The following is a 20,530-nucleotide window of genomic DNA, read 5'->3' on the forward strand; positions in this document are numbered from 1 at the left end:
GAACTTTTAAAAACCAGAGAGAATTGAGAATCTCCAGCAAGGGGATATATAATATGACATGTCACCCAAATGCATCCAACCAGGGAACACATTCTAGAAATATATTCTGACTTAGATGATATTCCTAGACACGAGCTGTGACCCTGTCCTAAATTCTCTTCCCTGTGGAAGGAGCTGGGAATTTTTCTGATGATCATGTTTCTGAAATATTTAATGGTGTCAGCGAAATGTGACATGAGGGTAGAAATGAAGCCGTCCATCATAAATATGTAGTTCTCAAGCCGCAAATTAATGAGCGAGTTCGCTGGCCTGAGAGTCAGGAAATCTGAGTTCATGACCTGGGTCGTGCCTCAGTTTTACCAATTTTGGGGATTCGGAGATGAGGCCGTTGGAGAACATCTCAAGGGCTCCGTGCAGTTCTAATCCTCTAGGAACATTAAAATTCAGAAAGAGGCTGTCATATTGGATGGCGTCCCAATTGTACCAATTTATCTTTAACATTCAGCTCTCCTTTTTTTTTTGACCATTACTATTTGACATTTGGAGTGCTTTAGAAACTTCTAGTACCGTCTTAGCATCTTTTTAGCTCAAATGCAAAATTCTCTGGACATCTTTAATTGCCTGTTTCTATTCAGGGCAAAAGGAAGTAAAATTTAGACTGCAGATCTCTGAGCTGAAGTCTCTAGAGATCGAATCACCTGGTGTTCTCGTTCCAGAATAAATTTCGGTAGGTCGTAATGTGTCTCCTGGTTGCCAATGGAGAATTTATCTGAAGAGTCGCTTGACCACACAGGCGGCTTGAGCTGGGTCCGTCTGATGGGACCCGATCTGCAGCGGCTGGTCGTGCGGGCGCCTCGGATGCTCCGTGCGGGGTCCCCTTTTCACTTTGGGAGACACCACTGACTGTTTACCAGGAAAACCGTTTTTGTTTTTTTTTTTTTTTTAAACAAGCGGTCTTAAATAGAAGTGCACGTAGTTTGTCAGTGAAAGTTACTTTGCAATTCTGATGTGCACCTTGAGCATATCAAAATCAAAGACTAGCAAGAGTGAGACTTTCCAAACCTCATGCATGCGAGTGTGCGCCTCGCGGAGACGCTGGGGCCAGACCGAGACCCGTGGCGACGGCCCCTCCTCCGTGTGGCCGCCTTGAGTGGATTTCTGTATCCTCAGCTAAATAAATTAGTTACATCCAGAAAGAAGGAGGGAGAAAAAGAGGGAAAGAAGGAGAGAGAAATAGAGATAGAGATGCACACACAAAGAGAAAGAGACAGAGCTTGCTTTTCACAAACCCATAATCCACCCCAAATGCTCAACCTACAGTGGGGAATATGGATTGTAACCCACCTATAACTAGAGCCTTATGTGGTCCTGTCTGACATAATGTCTCATTTTATCAGAAAATATAATTGAAAAGAAATCAAAGCTTCATTCAAATTCATGAGAACATAACAAAGAAGGAAATAAATTCCAGTTTCCTGCCTATTTCTCATGACTTCTCTCTCTATTTCTGTCTCTGTCTCTTTCACAGGTAAGAACGATTCCTTAGGAGTTATCTTTCCCATTTCTCTGTACTGCCCCCAGATGCTTCTCGATGAATAACCTAGGAAGCTCTTCTGCTTTTCTACTCTCTGCTGTAGTATTTTAAAAACTATTTATATATTATCGAATAAACCTCTCTTATTAGCATCATTAGTCAGGGTTCTGTTTATTTGGCAGAATCCAAATGGTGTTAAATATATAACATATATGTGGCGGGGGAGAGGGAGAGAGGGAGAGGGAGAGGGAGAGGGAGAAGAGAGAGAGAGAGGGAGAGGGAGAGAGAGGGAGAGAGAGAGAGAGTCGCTTATAAGGAATCAGCTCACATAATTATGGAGGCTGAGAAGTCCAAGATTTGCAATTGGCAAGCTGGAGACCCAGGAGAGCCAATGGCATAAGTTCTAGTCCAAAAGCCAGCAGGCTCGAGACCCAAGAAGAGCCAATTTCCGTTCAAGTCCAAAGGCCAGAAATAAAACAGTGTTCCAGCTCCAAATAGTCAGGCAGGAGGCCTTCTCTCTTATTCTAAGTAGGGTCAGCGTTTTTGTTCTATTCAAGTCTTCAAGGGATGGGAGGGGGCCTACCCACATTACAAAGGACAACCTGCTTTACTCAGTCTACCAATTCAAATGCTGATCTCATCCAGAAGCACCCCCACGGACACACGTAGGACGTGTGACCAAATGTTTGGTCACCCCGTGGCCCAGTCGATTTGACACATAAAATGAACCATCACACTGACCAATAAACAAAATCTCACGAGCTAGAGCAAGATTTCCCCCGTAACGGGCAGGGAGTGGGGAGGAGACTGGCTAATTTAACATTCCTTCTCTCAGTCCAGCCTCAGTGACCTTGCAAGAGCATTCTGAGAATCAGAGATGATATATGCAAAGTAGCTAGTGCACAGCCTGGGATAAGGGCTCCACAGAAGGAAACTGCTGTTCGATTATTCTTGGCTTCTCGTAGATTTGTCTCGATGCTCTTATTCTGGGCGTGAGGCAATACGTAAACCCAGAAAAAAATAGCCGCAGCCAGTCGGCTCTCCAACGTGCCTCCTCCAGGTGGCCGTGTGGATGAGTGAGTGTTAAAGCAGCTTAATGCATTCAGTTAGCAAATAATGGATTATCCTACACTGCAGAAAGGCAGCAAGAGACCCTGTGGATACACGCAGAAATGAGACGGAGCTTTTCCCTGGAGGAACTCACTTTCTAATAGAAAAGAAGGTCTGGTAAACAGATTAAAAAAAAAAATTTTAAAAAAAAAAAAAAAAAAGAGAGAAAAGTGCTAATTAGAGAGAGATGCAAAGAGTTCCCAGGGCACAGAGGATGGGGTGACAAAATCCACCCATGACAAAAGGAGACTTTGATCCGGGTTTCCAAGGATGAGTGTTTTCTGTCTGAAGTAAAGAGATGAATGACATTTATTTATTTTTTGCCTCTTCTGTGTTAGGTACTTCCATGTCTTTCAAATTTTCATGCATGAAAATTTTCATTCAATTTATCCCTAATAAGACCCCTAGGACATAGATATTAACATCCTCATTTTACAGATGGAGACACCGAGGCTCAGAGAGGTTAAGTGACTTGCCCAGGTTTACACAGCAGGGAGGAGTGAAGCCTAGATTTAAACCAAGGCTTTTCTGACTCGGTTCCCCTGGACGAGAAGGACAGCATAGACGTGGAGATGTGAAAAGTCTGGGCACACTTTAAACATGTTACAGGAGCACATGGCCGAGGGTCCCGTTACAGGAAAGTCACTCTCTTTTGGGACGTGGCCATTGGTGGCCTGGATAGAAAAATGAATCGGGAGAAGATGTACAATGGGTGGACGGGGATGGGACAAAGATGGAAGGGGTTGGCAATAGGTGTAGGGAGCGCCGAGGGTGATCTGCCTCTCCCCATACAAAGGCACGAGTGAAGGTCAAGCTCATGAGGATGTGCCATTAGGAGTGTGGCTCGTGTGGATGTTATTTTGAACCCTAGCTCTGCCAGTTACCAAGTAGATAGCTCTCTAAGCCTCAGTTTCCCCAACTGAAAAGTTTGGGTAATTATAATATCCAACTCAAAGGACTGTTGACAGGGAAAATGAGACAATGCATGCAAATTGCTTTGCAACGTGCCTGACATATATATATTAATTGCTCAATAAATGTAATCGTTATCATTACTGTTATTCATTTCCTTGGCAGGATATGGACCCGTTTTTCTAGTGTACCTCATTTGGGGGACATGTGATCATGCATTCTTGATAGGTTCTGTGTATTCTCTGTAATCATATGCTTTAGATACAGCTGCACTTTCCAAGGGCCCCTAGTAATGTAGCTGCTGGTCTCACAGGCCGTTTGCGTTTATTCTGCTGTTGCATAAGGCCCGCCTCTGCTCCGTGATTATTTTTGCGACTCATCTGCAAGACCGATTAAAACAAGTCTGTGTTCATCTACCTCTGGAAGGCAGGTGGAGGCAGATGGAGTCGTCGTGTTCACGCGCAGCAGCTCCTCACCTGTGCACGAGGCCGAAGATGCTTGGTGGACCAGGGCGATCATGAGGGACAAATTCCCCAGAGCGCGTCGACTCGCCCGTGGGTGCCGCGTGTTCAGTATCGCGCTCAGGCCTGCGCCCATGGACTCGCACATCTTGATATGGCCGCTTACCGCGTGCTCTTCCGTGATTTCCTTAAATTCTCTGAACTCAGTCTCCCCACCTGCAAAACAGGGATGATATTCTATATGTTTTAAGGGAGTTGAGAGTGTTCGAGCAAAATAACGTGATTGCAGCATCCGACGTGGAGTCGATGTTCGATAAATGGAAGAAGCGCTTAAAGTTACTTTGCACATTTGTCCGCTAGACTTTAAATCCCAAAGGCCAAGGACCCGTTAAGATTCGTATCTGCAGGGTCTGTCACATAGTACGCACCCATGGGTGTGTTTGAATAATCAACCAAGTAAGGTAGACATTGTCTTCCTCCATTTTATAGAGCAGAGCATGAAATTCAAAGAGATTAAATAGATTATCCAAGACTACACCATTGCGAAGGGATTTGAACTTGATTTTTAGTAAACTCTAGACAACATGCTTTCCTCTGAAACTTGACTCTTGGTTCTGCCAGATTTTAATTAAAATCAGAGTTTAATGTCTTAATCTCCTTTAACTCTGCTTTCTTAAAGGGATGTTAATCAGAGTAGCATTTCCTGAACATCTGTCATGAAACAGGGACCATGCTAGATATTTTACGTGTTACCTTTTTAAACTTGCAAAATCACTTTTTGAGGAAAGATTGATATGACTGGTAGCCATTTAAGGCAGCTGAGGCCCAAATACGTTGTGTAAGGTCACAAAGCGAGTAAGCGGCGGGATCCCAACCCCGGCTTGTTGAGGACCAAGATGATTTTCTTTAACTCTCTTCCACATCCTTGCATTCATTACCCAGAGCTCTGAGCTCCGCATGGGTAGGACCTTTGAGATGAAGGATTTCAGGCAGGCAGACCTGTTGCAAGAGCTCAGGCAGACAATGAATCAGAATCAACACACACGTGAGGGTCTCCTTGAGATGTGCTGGTTTCTCCCACTCTCCTGCCTCCAGGACAGGGGCCAGCTCCATTTACATGCTGGGCGATGCACATGTCCTCAGGCAGAATTATTTATTTAAACCGTCAGGCGCTCAAACCAGATTTCAGTTACCAACAGAAGTATACCGTATAGCGATCTCTACAGAAATATCGGGGAGTAAAAACCTTGATTAGCAATTCATGCATAGCTCAGCTGTTCTCCACCATTGTTATTTGAAAATTCCCGAGGAGAATGTGGGATGGAGCCCTTGCAGAGAGCTCAGAGGCTTGGCGAATGCTGTAGTTCAGGGGACCCAAACTGCCTTGCGCTGAGAATTCAGAAAGATAATTGCGTGACCTTGATTTACTCTTCCTCTTGATTAAAATAACTCTCATTTTGTTCAAGGTAGAAATGAACCCAACTACAATTCTTGATTTCTCAGATTCCTGTGAAGCTGGGAGTAGCCGTAGGACACAGATACGGCCAAAGGGATGAAAACGGTTTGCTGGGAGGCACTTCTAGGAAAGTTTCTGCTTTTCTGATAAAAGGGACAGATATTTCTTAAACTTGTCACTCTTACTAGTACTAAACGCACAGATACACGTGTGCCTGCACATGCGTGCACGTTTCCTGCTTCGTGTTACCGATACGGTGTATCTGATGCTTGGAAGTAGAGCAGACCATGAGGAAAAAACTAAGATGCAGAGATGCCGGCCTGAGGCCCTCTGATCACTGAACCCATGTCAATGGCCTTCTCGTTACAGAGGAGACACATTATCTGTTGATTGGCTGTTAATTACTTGTAGCTAAGGGCATTCCCAAATGAATTATATAGATTTGCTGAGCCACACCTTATAAGGCGTATTGCTTACGAGAACGTGTTGCCTGGTTTTCGAAGCTGGTCGTGTGTGTCCTATAGCAGCTGGCTTGGGGTGGGAGGATTGTTCAAGGTAGCCTGGTCTTCATCTCCCGAGCTGGTCTCTAAGTTTTATCTTTTGGTCTTAGTGAATCTTAGTTTAAGGAGAGAGCCAGGCTCCCTTTCTCTCTGCATTGAAGGGGAACTCTGACCACGTCTCATATGATGGAAAACTTAGAGATCTTTATCACCCTTTGAAGAGATATGCATTTCCCCATGGGCAAGGAATCGTTGTTTTTGTTTGCACTATGAGGATGATGGATCCAGAAACCAAGCCACATAAATTAAGTCGATCGTCCCTGAGGTGGCTTCGTCAACATCACCCGTGGGGACAGCGTGGTTTTTGTGGAGGTTACCCCTTTGCTCACGTCACGATCCTTTCTTAGCGTTTGGTGTGGGAGTTGTAGAGCTACCTAAGCCAGAGAGAACCAACACAATCATTGGAGAGAAATTGCTTTCAAGGGGTAGCAAATGTTGAAATGTGTCGGTTCCTCCACTGACCCTTAAATAGATCTGGCCTGTGTCTGCAAAGAGCTTTGGACCATTCGGAAGCCCTGGCAGGGCCACCAAATACAGTTGTCTGGGTTGTGTACTGTGCAAGTCAGAGGCACGCCTCTCGCCTGTCCTTGAGATTCACAGGACGAGAAGCTTGGATAGATCCATAGCATCATTCTGCTCCCCAGCGCCCAAAGAACCCAGGGCTCTCGAAGCTAAATGTTCTTCCTCCAGATGGGACCAGATGGGCTGTCCAGAGGGTCCCCATTTGCCTGCCATCTCGAAGAAAATGCTAAGATGGCACAAAAGTAAGCTTGGCTTTTCTACTCTCGCTGCTCGACTTAGCATGTCGACCTCAGATTATTTCCATTGCCTGTTCCTTCAGAGAATGGACAGTTGAAAGAGCAATGGAAGGAAGGAGAAGGGAAAGAACACACGAGCTGGCTTGTAAGAACTCTGAAGGGCAGCAGGTAGAGCAGAGGGCTCTGATGGCCCACCCTCTTGGCACGGTGGTTGAGAACATGGGCTTTGACGGGGCCAGGTGCTCATCTCAGCTGTGTCCCCTTTTTGTCCAGCTGACTCTGGGCAGAGCATGCCGCCGCGCTGAGTCTGTTTTCTCAACTCCGAAAAAAAAAAAAAACCAGTAATTGAATATACATTCGAGAGTGTCCTTGAACATTAAGTTAGATAATGCATAAAGCACTTAGGACAGATGATAAGTTGTCATAAACCTTAGCTGTTATTGTTTTATCATTACAAACCAGTATAAGGAGGAGAAAAGCAGACTTTTGCTTATTAGAACAGAAAACTTAAAAAAAAAAAATGCTGGAGCTCATGATAGGTGATAGAACAACCTTCGAGACTGTCGGCATTCAGGACTTCAGGCGTTGAAATAGCAACAGGCGGCCATCTGCTGGGTGTTGTAGGGGAGACTTCCACTTTGAGTGTCCTTCAGTGAGGGACGGCAGAGGAAGGGCATTGTTTTAAAATGTCAGGGATGCTCCTTGCTTAGCAGATACTCTGAAGAGCTTACCCACAATCTGATTTTGGGTGTAGCCTGGTGTCATTACTGCCTTCCATCCATCTACCCACTTACCCATCCATGCATCCATCCACTCATCCATCCGTCATCTGTCTTTCTGGTTATCTATCTATCACTTCTATCTTTCTATCTATCTATCTATCATCTATCTATCTATCTATCTATCTATCTATCTATCTATCTGTCTGTCTGTCTGTCTGTCTGTCTGTCTATCTATCTAATCTATCTATCTATCTCTATCTATCTCTATCTAACTATTATCTATTTATCTAATTTATGACATAAACTTGAAAGTTCTAGGAGACAGAATTTCTTGGGCTGGTGGAAGATCCTCTGAGTCTTCATTAGATGGAATTTTGAACCTCTGCTCAATTAAAAAGCCAGCTCTTCCTATTCTTCCAATTCACTTCCATTAGCATCTGTTGTCATGGGAGAACCCGAGCTCTTTGGGCAGATAGAGCTGGATCTGAATTCCTCTTAGCTGGCTGTGTGACCTTGAGTAAGTTGTTTACCCTCTCTGAATCCCGTTTCCTTGTTTATCAGGAAGTAATATCCACACATGAGTGGTGTAGTGAGGAGCGATTTAGAGATAACGTCTACGTAGTGCCTGGCACAATATCTGACACAGAATTAGGACACAGGAAACGGAAATTTTAACAATACACACGGTAATAATGATAGCTGTTATTATTTCAGGTAAGTCTTCCAGGAGAACTTCTGGAAGCAAATTGGCATTATAAAGTCGGGGTGGGGGAGAAGCAAATTGGCAGCTTGACTGCATGAACTTATCTCTCTTACATCCTTAAACCTCATTGTAGAGGTAGCAAAAGGAAGGACGTAAGGTAGGGAGTGAAGAAGGAAGGAAGGAGAGAAGGTAGGAAGGAAGGGAGGGAGGGAGGAAGGAAGGAAGGGAGGAAGGGAGGAAGGGAGAAAGGGAGGGAGGGAAGGAGGGCGGGAGGGAGGAAGTAAAGCATTATCTTACAAGGACGAGAGCACAGGCGAGGAGAGCAGACCAGGAGGACTTAGATGCAGTCTGGAAGGTGGAAAGCAGATGAAGACAGAGATGAAGGTGATGACTGCCATTGCAGAGTAGACACAGTCGGCAATCCAGGCATTTTAAGGCACAGAGTTCTATGGTAGGTGTGGATGAGTCGGGAGCTTTCGACCCTCCCCTGACACAGTCAGACAACTGCCTCCCCGCCCACCCCTCATCGCTCCACATGGAGGTGGGATGTTCGGGTAATAAACAAGGATGGCTCAGGACTGCGGAGCTACCGGGGCGGCAGATGGTCGGGAAGAGAAATGGGTAAATGCTGGGGCTTCTCGGCTTCCTTCTTCCTCTCACCCAAATGCTTGGAGGATTTTTATCCGAAGACACTAACCAACCCATGAGAAAAAACATCAAAGTACTGAAACAGTGTGGTTCTCACGCCTCGTCGCCCGCAAGCCATTCCATCAGTCAACAGCCCGCCCCCACGTGTCCCTTTGTGGGGCCCACAGAGGGCTTTCCACGGCCCCACCCTTCGATCTGGCCGGCACGCGGTGCGGGAACTCCCCAGTCTGCAAAAGCGAGACCCAGACCAACAAGACGCAAGGAGAAAACGGGAGGAATCTGCAGGGCTTCAGTGTGTGGAGTGAACGTGAGAAGGATCCGCTAAAGGAGCAGAGTGTGTCTGCTCCGAGGGGCAGGATCCAGGAGTGGGGAGGAGTGTTTGATTTTTATGATAAGACCTTCAACACGCTTTTATTTTAAAAAAGATGTGTGTATTGCTTTGGTAAATATAAGATTGAATCTCAGAACCATGTTTTTCCAAGGAAGGAGTGCTCCCCATTGAACCGATGAGTAAACCGAGGCTCAGAAAGTTTAGGTGACTTGCCCAATGTCACATCGCAAGTAGATCGCAGAGTTAGATTTCAACCCGCAAACGTCTGTCTTCAAACCTTAGGATGTTCTTATTTCTCATGAGCGATCTCCAGCTTGCTGTAAAGTCAGTGAAAGAACGCAGCCCGTGACGGATCACATTGACCTTTTGAGTCTCCTAGTTGGTCGGAGTGAGTCGGGCATGCAGCAGAGTCCTCAAATCCCTCATTAAGGGAACGAGACTGGGGACCTGGGGACTCTGGGTGCACCTGGCTACTCTCTGAACGACCCCAGGCACCGTCTCCACTGGGGCCACGGTCGTTATTGCTGAAACTCATATGGCGGTCCCCGAGGATGATGGGAACATAGCAAGGAATAAAAAAAAAAAAAAAAAAAAAAATCACAGCCTTAAGGTACATTATTGATGTCTGCCTGCACTGGGAACTGGGGAGTTTGGAGGCATTCTTCTCGAGATTTTTTTTTTTCTTTGTAAATCTCCTTCCTTTAAAAAATAAATAAATAAAACGGGCTCGATGCCCGAAACCCAGGCCTTTGTAAAGGCTGTCGTTTCTGGTGTGAACGGGATTTTTCACAGTTTGGGCCTCCCCCAAGAAATGCCAACCTCTTGTTTTCCGTGCTGACGTCGGAGGCAGCAGTGCAGGCTGCTCAAAGTGTAATCCAGATGTTTAGGGGGACTGAGAGTTTGAGGGAGATATACCGTGTCCTAGTTTTTGAGTCTGACACCTCAAACACGACTGGGGCTGATACTGAGGAATCCAGAGATGGGAGGCTGTTGATGCCGTTGTTTTTTTTGTTGTTGTTTATTTTTTGTTTTTTTGTTTTTTGTTTATTTGTTTGTTTTTGATGGAGAGGACCCTTATCCAGGGCAATTTGAGATGCTAGTTCCGTTCCAGGGAGGCCTCCTCTGACTGCCCACCTCCCTGCTATGGGGCAGGTGAGACGTCCTATCCAGTTTGGGGCTCCTGTGGAAGCGCCTCTCCATTCCCTGTGTTAGCCTGAACTGGGCTTCCATGACATTGTTGGCTTATTTCTCCACCTTCCCTACCTGCCTGCAAGCTCTTCGAGGTTAGGGACTGTGCCTGTCTTACACAGTATAATATCTCATCACTTGGCAGGCACAGAGCAGCCTTCATAAACATTTCCCAATCGGCCGAAGGAGTGGAATGTCATAACTCAACAGTACATTCTCTCAAGAAGATGTTTCTTTATTTTTACGACTGGTGCAGTCCACCTTCCTACCCTTACTTAAAATAGCCGAAATGCGACGTTCATGCTTACCACAACTTTGCTGTTACACTTAAAAAGCAATCCTAGACAATGTATGGATCACGCATAAAGTGGGGGACTACAGGCTTATGTTAGAATAACAGAGACCATCTCATCCTGGAGAGCTGTCCTCACTCCCTCAGCCACTGCCGTGGAGCCCTTCTGCGCGGACCGTGTGTGCGTGTATGTCACCACATTCAGTCTCTCTGCCTTCCCAGTCTTGGAAGGAACCGCCGACTCCTCCATCCCATCCCGACTAGGTGACGAGTGAGCAGTTAGGCAGAGTGCACCGCTGCAGAGCACATGGGAGCCAGACGTACCTGAGGACCCCGGCTTTCTTCCCCTCTTCCCTGTCCTCGGGCTACCTCAGGAACGACCGGGAGGAGAGGAAGGAAATTGGCAAGTCCACATTATCCCAAAGAGCATCCGTTTCCTATAGAGATTGCTTCCGTATGGCGCAGGACTACGCCTCCTCGGTCTGGACGGAGCTTCTCCGTATATAACAGATCATACCGCTCCCTCACCTGGATGGATGGCGGTATTTCTGAAGGCCGTGAGACGAGGCAGAGAAGATAAACCCAGTTGTGGTTTCAAGAGTTATTGCTGAGCTTTCACTCTGGCTTCATTCAGTCTGGAACCAAAGGCAGGTGCTCACTTATCGGTGGGGACCCCGTGGATCCCCGCCGTGAGTGGCGGGGCGTGATGGACAATCAGCTCCTAGCACCTGGGAGCTTCCACGGAAGGACAAGTCCCTGTTCCTCTGCAGTCATGTCTCCTTCGCTCTTCACGCCCAAGACAGTTGCTGTCACAGTATTATTCTTCAATTAGAGGGGAATTTAAGGTTGTTTAATCCAACCTCTTCATCTCACAGGTGGGGAAACCAAGGCTTTGTGAGGCAAGGCGGTCTGCCCATCGGCCACCGAGAAAGCTCACGGCAGAGGCCGGGCCAGGACTCACACGCACCAGCTCTGGTCCGCACTACATTTCTCGAGCTTCTCCGTACTTAACAGATCATACCCACAGCAAAAAGCCATCTTGTCTATGTGATCGAAGCGTTTGCCCCTGGCAGACGGGAGGCTGAACTCCAAGGGTTTTGGGGAGCTCTGGCAGCTCTCTGACCTCTGTACGCATTTCCCCTGAGCTTTGTGCATCCAGAACGTGATACCCCCTAGAAGGAGCAGCAGCACAAGTCACCAGAATCCCAAGAAAACAGTGACATGTGGATGGCAGGATCCAGTGTCCCTGTCTCTTAGAGAATCCGCAGGATGCCAAAAAGACAAATGCATTTTTTTCTCCTCCAGATTATTCCTCCTACAAATGCTAAGCATTTCCATCTGGGAGGCATTTAACATTTCAAGCAGCTATCACTGATCTGTATGTAGGAGGACTCGCCAAGTATCAACCATCTCCCCAGAATAACTCTCCTCATTGCCGCAGGAGCTGCGGAGATCCAGCCAAGGCAGGAGGGAAGAAAGTGCGTCCAGGAGTCCCCAGAGTCAGAGGATGCCAAGGACAGCCACCCCCTCTCCTCACGTCCGTGCCGTGTGTCAGTGAGACAAAGCGCAGCTATCACTGCGTCCGTCTCCTGGAAGGCCGCGTTTCCAGAAAAAAATTCACTGCTGACATTTCCCCAGATACGGTCTCATGTCTCTTCTGACACTTTAAGTTCATTCAGAAACTTATAAGAAATCGCACGCCTCGCCCGTTAGGCCGCGTCAGAAGAATTAGAACACGTCTCACAAAAGATGGCAGTGATGGAGATGTCTGCGTTCTAACTAAGATACGAGAACTTGCCTTTACCACTTCCCCTTCTGCCCAGATTTGCCACCTCCAGCCACAGGGGGATGAACACCAGGCCATCATCTCCTAGCCGCTAATCCTGCTTATTGGTTATTACAGTGTGGTGGTCGCTGGGAGGGGCCCCAGGATACAGGGGACACACGGGCTCTGTCCTCACAGAGTGCATCAACTCGTTGGGATGAGGGGTGAATAAAAGGTGTCCCCCGATATCACTAAATCTGGGTGGGATGTTGTGGGGCTGCAGGAATTGAAAGATGTCATTGCTAGCTGAGATGCCGGGGGAGTCTTCCTGGTGCAGGTGGCATTCGACCCAGACCTTGAAGGAGGAGGATTAGGGTTTGAACACGTGGGAATCGGCCGGGGGAGGGGATCTCAGGTGCATGGGCAGCTTCAGCCGAGGCAGTTCGAGGTTGTAAAGGTGCCCAAGAGCTGAATTTCATTTATTCCTTCTTTCCTTCCTTCATCCATTGAAAGCGACATTTATTTAGTGATCGCAGAGTATGTTCAGGGCCGCAGAGCCAGGAACTGGACGTACTAAGATATATGAAACGTGGCCTCAAAGGATTTGATCCAGCAGACACATCAGAGCAGTTGAGGAGGAAGTACAACATGGGGTGACCAAACACGATAACCTCAGGACCACAGGAGGCTGCGGGAGAACAGGGCGGGCACGTGACTCGGGCGTGGGAGGCCGGGACGGACTTCCCGCAGGGGGGAGAGAGTGGAATCAAACGCCAAAGATGGAAGATGTGCGTTTCCTGGAGTGCTCTGCATCTGTACCAGGTCAGGGGTCAGAGGCCAGAGGGCAGCGGGCGTGGCAAGAGAGTAGAACTCGGTTAAGGTGTTCGAATACCTTTTCTTAGCAAGGAGAATTCCTCTGGCTTTCTTCTGTTTATGCCACTGCACTGGAAATAGCCAGGGAGTTGATTCACACCGCCGCCCGGCATCCCGCTGGGTGGGAAGGTCTAGCTCTGAAAAACGTGCAAAGCTGCTGTCTACCATGGGTTTGTCGGTGTTCTCACCCCGTTCTGTGCTGTCGATTCCCTTTTTCTCCATGTGTTGGTCTCGGTCACCAATGACGTCGTCAAGGACAGGGAGTAAGCCTTGGGGCAGGTGGCCCAGGGCTGAGCTGTGCCGTAGATGCTCAGTTTGTGCTGAATGACTGTTGGTTTGGGGGATGTATGTATGAGTGTGTGCGATTCGGTAGGGGGCTGAGGTATGAGCTCATCCTTATAATGGCAAAATATTTCTCCAGCTTTTGTCATCATTGCTGATTCGTTATATACTCAACCCTTTGTTCTCTTCTGTGCAAATAACAACTTTATTTGTACAATGTTATACTGTAAATAACGCTTTCAAAGGAAGATACTCTTTTGAAAGAGAACATTTTTATCTAATCTCTATGCTTGCGTGTGATCAGCATCAATGACTGGCCACCTAGACACCTGTCACCAGATGGTTAAAAAAACAGCTAAGTATTTATTTCAAGTTTTTGGAAATTTATATATTTGATAAATCCCTATGTATCATATAAAGGAGAGAAAGGATTACTTTATACTAAACATTTAAATGTATTGTTAAAAAAAAACTACTATTTAGCAGCACTGTTAATATGTTAATGCATATCTTTTTATTACTTTATGTATGCATGCATTGATGTGCACTTCTAAAAATTAGGTTTGCATGGTTAAATACTGGTTTATAAGATGCATTTAAAAATAATATAAATAACATGTAGATATTAAATCCTTTTATGTAAACATAATTTCTATTAGCTGCATCATCTGAGAACTTGAGCCTTGAGGGCAGAACAGGCATTAATCCAAATGATGTCACAAACAAACGCGGAGTGTCTGCTACGATCATGCTGCAGAGAGGATGTGCCACTCGAATGAGTGCACGGACCGGGGATTTGACCTGTAGGTCAGGAAAAGCTTCCATGAGAAGCCGATGACTGATCTAACATCTAAACGATAATTCTAAGCTATCGCCAGGCAGGCCCGAGGCAGAGATGGGGTAAGCAGAGACTCTGGGCAAAGCCGACGCTGTGTGTCACAAAGCACCTATGACAGATAGCAGGAGGCCATTTGGGGAGTTTCTGTCCTCTGAGTGATTTTCACTGCCCTCTATAAGTCTTTATGTTACCACTGGCCATCTCGCTGAGCTCAGTTGACTTTACTGGGGTTTCTAGATCTCCACTCATATCGTTTGCAACTGATCATGAGAGCAGTCACGAATTCAGCCTTTTGCCGTGTGTCAGGCGCCATGCCAATGGCTCTGCTGTGTCTGTGTCTGCTCGTGTAATCCTCACTGTCCTCTGTGGAATGAGTTCATGCTTCCTGGCACAGAAGAATCCGACACTGGTACCAGCTAAGTAAATTACCCAAACGGCGCTCCATTTCTAGCGAAGCAGCCGGGATTTGAACCCGGGTCTAATGCTGCTGTCTGTATGCCCATGCTGGCATTAAACTAACCTCCTTCTTTTAAACATTTACAAAACATTATATCTGATTCTGATCTTTTACACTGAAAGTGAAGTCATCCAAGAATTTCTACTTTCTTTTATCAACTACGGAATTACATATATATTTTTTATTGTGGTGAGAACATGTGAGATCTTAACGTGAGATGTACCCCCCCTAACAAATTTTTGATAATACAACACAGTATTGTTGTCTATAAGCACAGCGATGTACAGCAGAGATCTAGAACTTGTTCATCGTGCAAAGCCGAAACCTTATATGAGCTCAACTGCCTGTTTCCCCGTGCCCCCGGCAACCACCATCTACTCTCTGTTTCTATGAGTGTGACTATTTTAGATGCTTCGTCTAAGTGTAATCATGCCGCATTTGTCCTTCTGCGACTGGATGATTTCACTCAGCATCATGTCCTCCAGGTTCATGCATGTTGCAGTGTATGTCAGGACTTCCTTTTTAATGGCCGAATAATATTCCCTCATACATACAGACCACGTTTCCCTTATCCGTTCATCAGTTGATGGATGTTGGGGTCGTTTCCCTGTCTTGGCTGTTGTGAATAGTGCTGCAGTGAACATGGGGGTGCAAATACTTCTTTGAGATCCTGATTTCAATTCTTTTGGAAACATACCCAGAAATAGAATTGCTGGATTGTATGGTAGTTGTATTTTTAATTTGGGGAGGGGGACGACCTTAATGCTGTTTTCCATAGCAGCTGCCCCATTGTGCATACTTGCCACCATGCAGAGTTCCAGCTTCTTCACCTCCTTGCCAACACGTGTTTCTTTTTTTTTTCTTTTTTTCTTTTTTTTTTTTATGACAGCCACTCTAATAAATGACAGGTGATAGTTCATCGTGGCTTTGATTTATAAACTAACATTTTGTTTTTCTACTCATCTTCTTTAGTATCTAAACTGTTGAAACCCGGGGACCCTAATTCTGTCTCAGACATTAATGGGAATGTTTCTGGTGTTTCATAGTCAGGTAAGGTGTTGGCCATTGATATGTGAGAGCTATTCTTGACAAGGTTAGGAAAATATTCCTCTATTCCATGATACCTGCCTTTTTTAATAAGTCAGAGATGAATATTGAATTTCATCGAAAACCTTTTGTTATTGATTATGGTCTTTCACCTCTGACCCACCGATATGATAAAAAAGTGTTAACAGCTTTCTGAATATTAAATGATTTCTAATGTTAAATCATCCTTGGCTTCTTGGAATAAAATCTATGTGATCATGGTGAATGATTCTTCCAAAGAATAGCTGAATTAGGGTTTTTTTAGATATTTTATTTAGCATGTTTATATCGATATCAATATGTAAAATTGAATTGGAGATTTCTCCTTCTTTGGCTGTTATGAGCAGCAGACTCTTAGCAGTAGACTCATGTCTGTGTCACTAAAGAAATCAGGACACATTTTCTCTTTTTATTTCTTCCTGAATAGTTGCATGACATGGGAGTTATTTATTTTTCAGAAATTTGAAATAATTAACATTGAATTTGGGCCTATTACCTTCCTCAGGGATGCTTTTTATATGACTTATTCAGTTTTTCCCAAAGTGGTGATATCCTCAGAGTCTCATTGAGTCCATTTTAATGATTCCTTTTTTTTTTTGTAGAAAACCATCAATATCAAGATTTTCAAATTTATTTAGTATATGATTATACATTAATTATATGTCGCATTATCTTATCAATTCTTAATTCGTGCTTTTTTATTGTATATTTCTTCTTGTACTGAGAGGCTGTAGATAGCACTAGTTAGAAGTTAGTCATGAAGACATAAATAAAGTTAAATTAATTTCAAACATTTAAAAAAATTAAAAAAAGAAGTCGTGGAGCAAGGTGGCAGTGTATGTATTTTAATCCTCTGCTACTTGCCATTTTTCTGATTTGGGGCTCATTAGTTTCCCTCTGTCTTCCTCAATTTCTTTATTTGTAGAAAGAAGATGATGATGATACTAGTCGCCTCTTCGTAGTATCGTTAATATTTTACCATATTTCACCACATGCTAGCTTTTAACATTTGTGTTTACAAAGAAAATAGCATGCAAAGAAAATAACAGGTATTAACTATACAGGTTATTTACTTGCTTTCCTAAATTATTAGTTTTTGAAAAAGCTACTCTTCATTTCTTCCTTATACTTTTCTTAGTTCTCACTTGCTGCCTTTGAAGAAACTCTCATTAACGTGTTTTCCATAGTTAATTTCTTTTCATTCTTTCTTGTTGAATAATAAAATTTCAAGCTGAAATCTTACACCATCACATTTTTATACACTATATTTTCTCGGCTCATTAATTTATAAATAACCTAAAATCAATATTTTAATTTTCTCTTTGACCACCATGTTATTTAGGGGTGAGAGCTTCAGTTTGTTTTCCAGTTTATTGTTTTGTTTGTTGGTTTGTTCGTTTAGATTTTAAATAGCATTCTCTATTATATATGCCCACATAATAATAGTATTTTCTATATATTCTTCTAAATTGGTATCTTCTATATCTGCCCAGAAGATGTGGCCTGAATTACCAGTTTTGGGGCTTTGTTGTTTTGAGCGTGTGTGACCTAATTTTATACACATTTTGGAAATTGTATTAATTGACCTCTTGAGAGAAGTTCCATTGTCTTCTTGATATAACCTTTAAAACTCTATTCAATCAGCAATAATTAATTATCTTATGCAAATCCTTTACTTCCCTAGTTCTTTTTGTCTACTTGATCTGTCAAAAACCGTTCAGATCTCACAGCCAATGGATTGACGTCATTAGTCCCTCATATTGCTAGTAATTTTAGCTCTGGGTATTTAAGGCTTTCAACAAGTAAACATTCATGACTGTTGATCTGCCTTGTGAACTGCATATTTATCAGTATAAACTAATTCTGTTGTTCTATTTTAAGATCTTTTACTTGAATTCTACAGTGCTCAACATTCATTTGCATCCCCTGGCTTAGCTTTTGTTTGCCATGGACGGGCACCTCTTAGTTCATTCCTTTGCATTTAGCCCAAATATGTAATTGCGGTTTAGGTCTGGCCAGTGTAAACAGCATAAGCTTGAATTCCAATTTTTGACCCCATCTCGGAGTTTCTAGCTTTTAATTGGGGAGCTGAGAAGATTTACATTTATTTGCCATGACACATTCATTTGGGTTTACTTCTACCATTTTGCTGTCCAGTGTCCTCAGTCATATTAACTCCCTCCCCCATCCATTTTTTCACTATTGGTGGCATAATAATGAAGTAGTTAAAAGTGAACCCAGATCAACCTCCAGCTTTCTAGCTAGCTATAGGCATTATGTCCAATAACCAAAGGATATTTTGAGGCACGCCAATCACCTGGAGGATATCTAATGACATGTGGCCCCAGTAAAAGTTGCAATATGTTTTTATATGAAGATTAGATTAAATAAACAAACAAAACTAGACCGGGGGAAAAAGTCGAAGAGCTGCTTGCCATATAGAAAGAGAAATAGAGTAGAGTGATTTTGCAGAACTTCTAGATCAGAATTCTAAACAATATGTAAGTGTCAGGAAGTCAGAGCTCTGAAAAAATTGGACTCTGTTCCTCCGTAAGGTCGTGAGTTCACCATCATTTGAAATGTGCGAGAAAAACTGGACAGCCTCAGAATGCACGTGAGCTGATTCAAAGTTTGAGCAGAGGCTGCCACTCATCGATACCCCATATTGTTCAAAACTCCGATGGTCTATAATTAGTTGAGAAACAGTGACATCAACAAGATCCTTGTCTCTTCTAAATTTGTCGTCTTTTAAACAACTCAGATGAGAATTCTGATTTTGATTCTATAGAATAGCTTTCAAAACAAAGTCCCCTGCCCAAGTACTCCATCTGGATGTGTGATTTAAATGACGGTCTATATCTATACAAGTCTACGTAGACTGGCTGAATATTAGAATCTGCTGGGGTGCTTTAAAAATGACCAATGTCTAATTACCACTCAGGGTGTTTGATTTAGCCTTTCTGGGGTTGGAGCCCAGGCATCTTTTTTTGTAATCTCTACAGGTGACTGTAATCTGCAACCAAGGGTAAGAATCACCGGCATAGAGGATGTCACCATTGATTTTCAGTTGGGCAAACGTGGCAAACATTTGTGCTTTGCCTGTGGCACGTCTGTTTCTCTGCCTCCTGGCCATGACCCCCATCTCGTTTGGGAGTTCATCACTTCCGCCTTTCCATTCATGCAGGTCTGGAGGCGCTGACTCCATGATTCCAGGTGGAACAGGCTTCAATCCGTACCCGCTTTCTTCAGGCCAATCAGAAAGCATCAGGACTTTTCAGGAGACTCCCTCATCTCACCTGGATTTTCACCGGCAGGAAGTCTGGAGATGCTGGGAGCCACCCCGGATCCTAAGAATGAAGCCTGCGCAGCAAAAGGTAGGATTTAAAGGTGGAAAGAAACTGAATTTCGATGACGTTGTTGGAGCCGTAAGTTCGGTCGTGCCGAAGGTCATTGCAATCTTCGTTTCGTAGATGAGGAAAGCGAGGCCGGGTGAGGTGAGACGCCCCGAATCGCGAGTCTCGGCAGTAGAAGGGGTAGGACGCGACTCCAGGAAGGTCAGACTTCAGAGTTAGGGACTTTCTGCTCCAGTGCACATTCAGCCGAACAGTCGTGACTTTTAAAAGGTCTGAGTTTGTCAAGAGGATTTTATGCTCTTTGGGCGATGCTTGTGTTCCACGTGACCAACATTTAGAGCTGTTTCTCGGGATAATTCAAGGGTTCTGTTTGCTTGCTTGATTGTTTTTTGGTTTTTGGGTTTTTTTTTTTGCTCACTTTCAGCAGAAAGGGCCCTATTATAGAAACATTAATGCGTGTTACTAAAACTGTTCTCTCTTGGAGTTTTTCTTTGAGTATGTTCTTGCTGGTTCCCCAAGTGTATGCGCATAACGGGGAATATGGAAGGCGTTGCATGCTTTGGAAAGATGGGGAAGAGAATGCCAAGAGACAAATGAAAAAAGCCAAGAGAAAGCCAAGAGACACAGCCTTTTAGGATTATGTGTTTCTTTAGAGGAGCTTCCCAAAGCCATCCTAATAGAATCTCAGAATAACCCGGCCAGATGTAGGTGGGATGGGGAAGCTAGGACATAATAACAGCACATTATTGAACCCTTACCATGTCAGTATGCGACAGGGATTGGATTTGGTGTCCAAATACAGGTGTTTTCTGTTACCCTCCGTGGCTGCAAAACGCTTCTCACTCCATTGCTGTTCTGCTTTGCTGATAAGCGGAGTCATTATGAATTTTAAGACGATCAGAGTTATCTTGAAGGTTATCAAGTAGATTTTCTGTTCTTTGGGTGATGTGTATCAGGCTAACCTTGAAACTACTCAGAAATAGCAGATAGAGTTGTTCTCTAGGACTGGGAGCTATGCGTCAGGCCTGAGTATGCCTTTAAAAGGAAAGAAAGACAGTTTTTAAAGACAGGTTCCAAGAATTCCCCAGCTTTTGGGATCTTAATGTTTAATTCCAATATAGAATCAGATGTATTCTATATTCAACTGTGACCATCCCAGGCACGGCCTCCTTCCAAGCAGTTGTGATTAAAAGTACAAGAG

Source organism: Pteropus alecto, unplaced genomic scaffold, assembly GCF_000325575.1.
Source record: "Pteropus alecto unplaced genomic scaffold, ASM32557v1 scaffold34, whole genome shotgun sequence".
Classification (NCBI taxonomy): Eukaryota; Metazoa; Chordata; class Mammalia; order Chiroptera; family Pteropodidae; genus Pteropus; species Pteropus alecto.